Source organism: Schistosoma mansoni, chromosome 3, assembly GCF_000237925.1.
Source record: "Schistosoma mansoni strain Puerto Rico chromosome 3, complete genome".
In the NCBI taxonomy this organism is placed as follows: domain Eukaryota; kingdom Metazoa; phylum Platyhelminthes; class Trematoda; order Strigeidida; family Schistosomatidae; genus Schistosoma; species Schistosoma mansoni.
In genome coordinates, this window is record NC_031497.1 from 5,471,733 (window position 1) to 5,477,777 (window position 6,045).

Below are 6,045 nucleotides of genomic sequence, written 5' to 3' on the forward strand. Positions count from 1 at the left end.
TTGAAGATATAATTCAAGGAGTATAATCCAGTGAAATAAATTTAGAAAGAGAAAAAGATAGAGACGTGAAGAATTCAGAAGGTTAGAATTTGGGAGAACACAAAGAGTGGATGTACCTACGCCATTGTAAACGATTTTGAGCCATGTCATTCAAGGTCTCTAACCATCGATTTCTATCATCTCGCGGATCCCAACCAGGTAGTCTACACCTTACCAGCATGGCTCAGTCCACTTGTCAGTATTTAAACCTAAACATGTTCAGTTGTCGATATCAATGCCATGGTTGGACTTGTTGGTTTCAAATAATTTTTTCTACTCATTGGAATATAACAAAAAATATATTTATTATTGTTCAGTTATCATTTTAAGTAAACCACAACTAAACGAAACTGCTTTGGTTACTATTCTTTATAGGTCTTATGTATTTTAATTCTCTATACTTAAATTTCATAGACTGAACATTTTTTCTTCGGTTTTATCTTATCCCATTTATGTATGACCAATATTAAGGTGTAAATCGTCAATTTATTTTTGTCTCAAAATAAATCAACCTTTTCAGATACTAACTTAAATACTCTCTATCACTTCCGATTGTTTAATTTCTTTCTTTGGATGTAGGTTAACATTATATAATTTAAAAAAATTGTAGGTATTCTATCATCGTTTTGTCCTGAGTTTTGTACTGTGAATCGGCTAGATTTATTGTTAATTGAAATAGTTTATTTAATGATGCAGTTAAACTTTATCAATTTAGATAATTAGAGTAGTTTTCATCTACCTCAAGCCTCTGTTTTCTTTGGCTTTCTGTATTTGTCAACTGATGAACTGGATTCATATTATTTATTATTATTTATTTAAACACATACATATTGGTACAAAAGGGCACCAGATACATATGCGCCACACAAAATAATAAAAGTAGGAAGAGAAGGGATGAAAAGATAAGGCGAACTGAAATGTACAACCAGAAGACTCTTTCAGTTAGGAAAGTTAGAACCACTCTTTATGAAGAAAGTAAAAGAAGGTTGCAGCAGGATCGCCACTGGCTTCTATTCTGAGCCATATCTGATAACGTCTCTAGCCACTGTGTTACACCATCTCTCGGACCCCAGCCAGGGAGTCGTGAAGGACCAACAGAAGCTAGCCCTTTGCAGCTTTCTTTCATGCCACGACACCAGGTCATACACTGACCTCCTCTCCGCTTTTTCCAACCAGTCCCAGAGTCAGCAAATAATGCACGACGTGGAAGTCTCTGGGACGACATTCGTAAAACATGTCCAAGTCACCGAAGTCGGTGCTTCAAGATGGTGACACCAATTGAATTATCGTCTCTGCGCCCGAACACACGATGCCGAACCTCTGCATTACTAACATGGTGTTGCCACTGTATGTCAGCAATCCTTCGGAGACAACGATGATCGAACACAGAGAGACGTCTGACATCCTCAACTCGGAGAGGCCAGGTTTCACAAGCATAGAGCAAAACTGCTCTCACCGACGCGTTGTAGATCCAACCTTTTACAGCCAGACTAACATCACGAAGGCGCCAAAGATGGCCCAGATTGGCATAAGCCGCTCTGGCTTTCATTATACGTGCATCAATCTCATCACTCACGCCACCACCAGCACTTATATAGCTACCTAGATACACGGACTTCTCAACTACTTCAATCTGCTCACCATCTAGGGTGAGTACAGGATGAGAATCCTGCCAGTCTTGTAGGAGTACTTTGCACTTGGAGGGTGCAAAGCATATGCCGTACCTGCGGACACTGATTGCCAACTGATTAAGTGCGGATTGCATGCCTTGGGCATTATCGCACAGTAAGACAATATCATCCGCATACTCAAGGCCGAGAAGTCGTTCTCCAGGCAACATATCCACACCGCCATTACTTACATCCATCAGAGCTGTTTCCAGGATGTCGTTGATAGCAAAGTTGAAGAGGAATGGTGAGATTGGGCAACCCTGCCTAACCCCACTGCTCGAATGAAACAAGGGAGAAAGGTGGTTGTTTTCCCTCACTCTGCCTGAGGTGTTCGTATACATGGCCTTTAAGACGTTAATGAACTTCTCAGGCACACCCTTCTTCAATAGACAATCCCAGAGAACAGTCCTGTCCAACGAATCGAAGGCCGCCCTGATATCAAGAAACACTACGATTGTTGGCCTGCGATAAGTATGACGGTGTTCTAACATTTGGCGGAGGGTGAAGATGTGATCAATGCATCCTCGACCAGAACGAAAACCAGCCTGCTCCTCGCGAGTCAATCGTTCTCGGGTTTTAAACAACCTACGAAGAATGATAGAAGCCAATAGTTTGGACGCAATCGGAAGTAGACTTATCCCCCGATAGTTGTTACAGGAACAACGTGAACCCTTTTTAAAGATAGGGACGACTATCGACTCATTCCATGATGTTGGAACACTTTCTGACTCCCAAACCTTTGTAAACAACACAGTCAATTCCTTAGTCAGAAGGTCACCACCATCTTTAAAAAGAGCTGGAGGTAAGTCATCTGGGCCAGGTGATTTGTAGCGTCTCAGGAGTTGGAGTTCCTTGCGAACTTCCGCCTCGTTTGGTGGATCAGTCGTCACTGGCCATGGGGGGCAGGACAAACTGGTTGATGTTGCCGGAGCAGCAGGCCAGTTGAACTGCCCTTCGAAGAATTCCGCCTATCGTCCAAGACGTCGAGAGATATTAGTGATTGGCATCCCATCATCCTCGTAGATTGTTTCACTCACACCAGACTTCTTGCTGCCAGTGTCTCGGATGAGTTGGAAGAGCTTCCGGCAGTTACCAGATGCAGCTGCTGCTTCCATCTCATTAGCACGCTCCGACCACCAGGCTTCTCGGTCCTTACGCAAGCTTTGCCCAATTTCACTACGTAACAGCCTTCGTTTGTGGTCAAACTCACGGTCACCCGGAGTGGACCGACGGGCTTCCATCAGTTGTAAGGAGCCAGAAGAAACCCAGTGCTTATAAGCGGGACGTTTCGCGAAGCCGCAAGCGGCTTTACTCGCCATTTTCATGGCGTCGTGAAGATGCAACCAATGCTCATCTATACTTTTCGGTGGGATGGTAGCTAGCCTAGAGGCTAGCTCCGCTCGATACTTACTTGCAACAGAAGTTGCCGCCAGTTTACTAACATCGATCCGTTGGTGATGGTCAATCCTTCGACCACTGAAAAGTAAGGTGAGATTGGCGCAGACCAGGGCATGATCAGACTCCAGATAGGTACTCCAAAAGGAGCGGCAGTCTTGTACACAACCACGCCAGCGGTAGCTGATCGCGATGTGATCAATCTGAGTTCAGGCTTGGGATGCAGAGGGAAGATACCAGGTGGCACACCGGCGATGACTGTGCCGGAAGTTAGTGCTGGCCAGAAACAGGTTGTGGTCTGTGCATAGTTGCAGCAAACGGTCCCCATTATCCGTCCTGCGACCAACAATTCCCCATCGGCCACCTAAACGACTCTCTTCTGTGCCTAGACGCCCGACCTGTGCATTCAAGTCTCCGGCTAATACTACAATATCTGTCGGACGCGCTTTCTGGAGAAGAACTGTTAACTGGTGGTAAAACTCATCCTTGATTGCATCCGGGCTGCAATCTGTCGGGGCATAGGCGGAGATGACGAAAAGACACCGTTTCTCACGCCGGTTTCTTCTCACTTTGATGGAACTTTCTAATCTAACAGCACATAACCGACTGTTAATGGGGATCCAATCGATTAGTGCTGCCTCAGCTCTAGCGCTTAGTGCAACACCAACGCCAGCAAGACCAGACGAAGATGCCACAGAGTCCCCGGATAAGCGCACGTGAAACAAGCTTTTTGAAGCGACAGATGGAGAGCGAATTTGTAGTACTTCACTAGAGTCTTGAATACGGGTCTCGGATAGACAGCAAACATCAACATTAAGACTTTCTAAAGACATAGCCGGCCCCATCTGTTGTCCGATCTGCATTAGTGTGCGAACGTTGAAGGAAGCCAGCTTGAACGGCGTACGTGGTTTCAGAAAGACTGCTTCAGTATTCGTAATCGGTGGAAGCATTCACTTTCAACCAGACAGTGACTGGAGATCGTTTAGATAGGACAGAGTTTCCACCATGGGCGAGCTGCTGCATAAGTTGGAAAGGAAGGATACACAATTTGGGAATAAAGGGAGTGAAAAAGCGACGTAGTAAATAATAGTAATAGTAATAATAATAATAATAATAATAATGGTAATAATAATAATAATGATAATGCAAATTGTCTTTCTTCTATTAGGAACGAGAGCAGTGTAGTTAGTGTAGTGCGTCATTTCATGTCATTTGTGTGTGGGCTGTGATACTGCCCGGGTGCCCAAACCGAAGCAGGTGGTTTTCTTAGGGGGCCACACCCTGAGCCTTTGACCTAAAGGTCTGGTCCACAAGGCAGTGGAGCATCGTGAGGAGATGCAGTCCCATGGTAGCCGGTGACCAACAATTGATTCATACTCCATTTGTTCCTTCAGGATACTGGAGCCCATGTGCACCATTTGTTTTGAATCAGGGTTTTCCAACTCCCCTAGGTGGACCCTCCGTGTCCACCGGTTTGGTTAAAGCTCTGGACATTCGCTTTTCGTCCTCTCACTTTCGTAAGCAACACCCCTGTCACGAGAAGGCAGTGAGTAGGACTTCCCTGACAGAGGCTATATATTCGCGTGGCCATATGAGAGCATTTCGAGAGGGAGAGCGGACTCTCCCCACTCTCGGCCGTACCAGGGCATTTGGGGGCTCTCCCCATATAGATCTATTTCTTTATCTTTTGGTAAGAATCTATAGGCTTATTTTCTGGGTTTTGTAGGGTAGTAAAAATATGATAGTTGTAGACATTGAGTAATATTACCCAAAATCAAAATGGGTAATTCATGCACATTATTTCTGTATTAATTCATCTTATATATACGAAACTCCTTTGGTATACAAAGAAAAAAGTTCGCTTTATTATTTACTGCTAATAATGTTGATTAATAGAATTTCACTATACGTTTTCTGTGTAAAATGCAATTTTTTTTTGAAAAAGCTATCGGTAAAATACTTGACATTTTTTTCAAAAACTGCAAAATTCATTAAAATTGCTATTTCTATGTTTGATTTAAGATGATGCGCTTAATATGGTGATGAATAGTTAGTAGTGGTTTCATTGCTAGGAATTTCAGTAACGTCCCAGTTTTAGTACAAACTGATAATAATAATAATAGTAATAATAATAGTATTGGGTGGTCAATTTTAATTCGCGAATCAACTGAATTTGCAAGTGTGTAGATTATAGCAGATTGCGGCAATTCAATGATCTCAAGGTAATATGCTCGTCTCGAAGGCTTAGAGTCCTTAGATTCGAACAATGACCGGTTCATCTGGGATCATTGTTGAGGAGTTCATACTAAGTCGAAATGCTTTTCCAGTTCCCTTTGGCTTTCAAAACTTCTCCAAATGAAGTTAATCTGGCTAATACCGTGGTGTGATCTACTTATATCCATATAAGTAGTATATGGTGTTGGTCAGACATAGAATGTATTTTGGCAGAAGACCGATGAGGAAAGAACAGGAATGAAGCGCAATCGGTAGGAAATTGCATGAACAATGAAATTAGAGAAGAAACGGTGAAGATTGAGACAATTGCTTGTTAATTTGCAAATTGACTGTTCATTGTATGGTTGTCAAAATTTACTAAGATAGTCTGTAATTTTTGCTTAAATGCATTCGGTTGTCCCCAACCAATAGTTCTGTTCACTACAATACCACCTACAATCTGAACCAATCCCTCAATCAAACAATGCTTATGTTATTAACACTGACTGACTGATATTTTAACTATAAAAGAAACACTTTTGTAACAACCTAAAGAAGTATTGGTTTATTTTATATTTAAAAGATAGGTTATAGACTTACCATTAAAAAATTGTGATTATTCAAAACTCTTCCTTCTTCAGTTATTGGCTTTATTATTTCAGTAGTGTAATAAGAAGACGAAGATTATCAAAACTATGTGATAAATTAGCGCAATACATTTCGAACA

At 42.3% G+C, this 6,045-nt stretch overlaps 1 protein-coding gene across 1 annotated transcript in view; it reads left to right on the plus strand.

The window, feature by feature from the left end:
* Smp_029160 (putative ribonuclease p/mrp subunit) overlaps positions 1-6,045 on the plus strand; it is a gene marked incomplete at its 5' end in the record, with an annotated part of 29,953 nt that overhangs the window by 13,654 nt on the left and 10,254 nt on the right. The gene's annotated exons all lie outside the window — the stretch shown is intronic.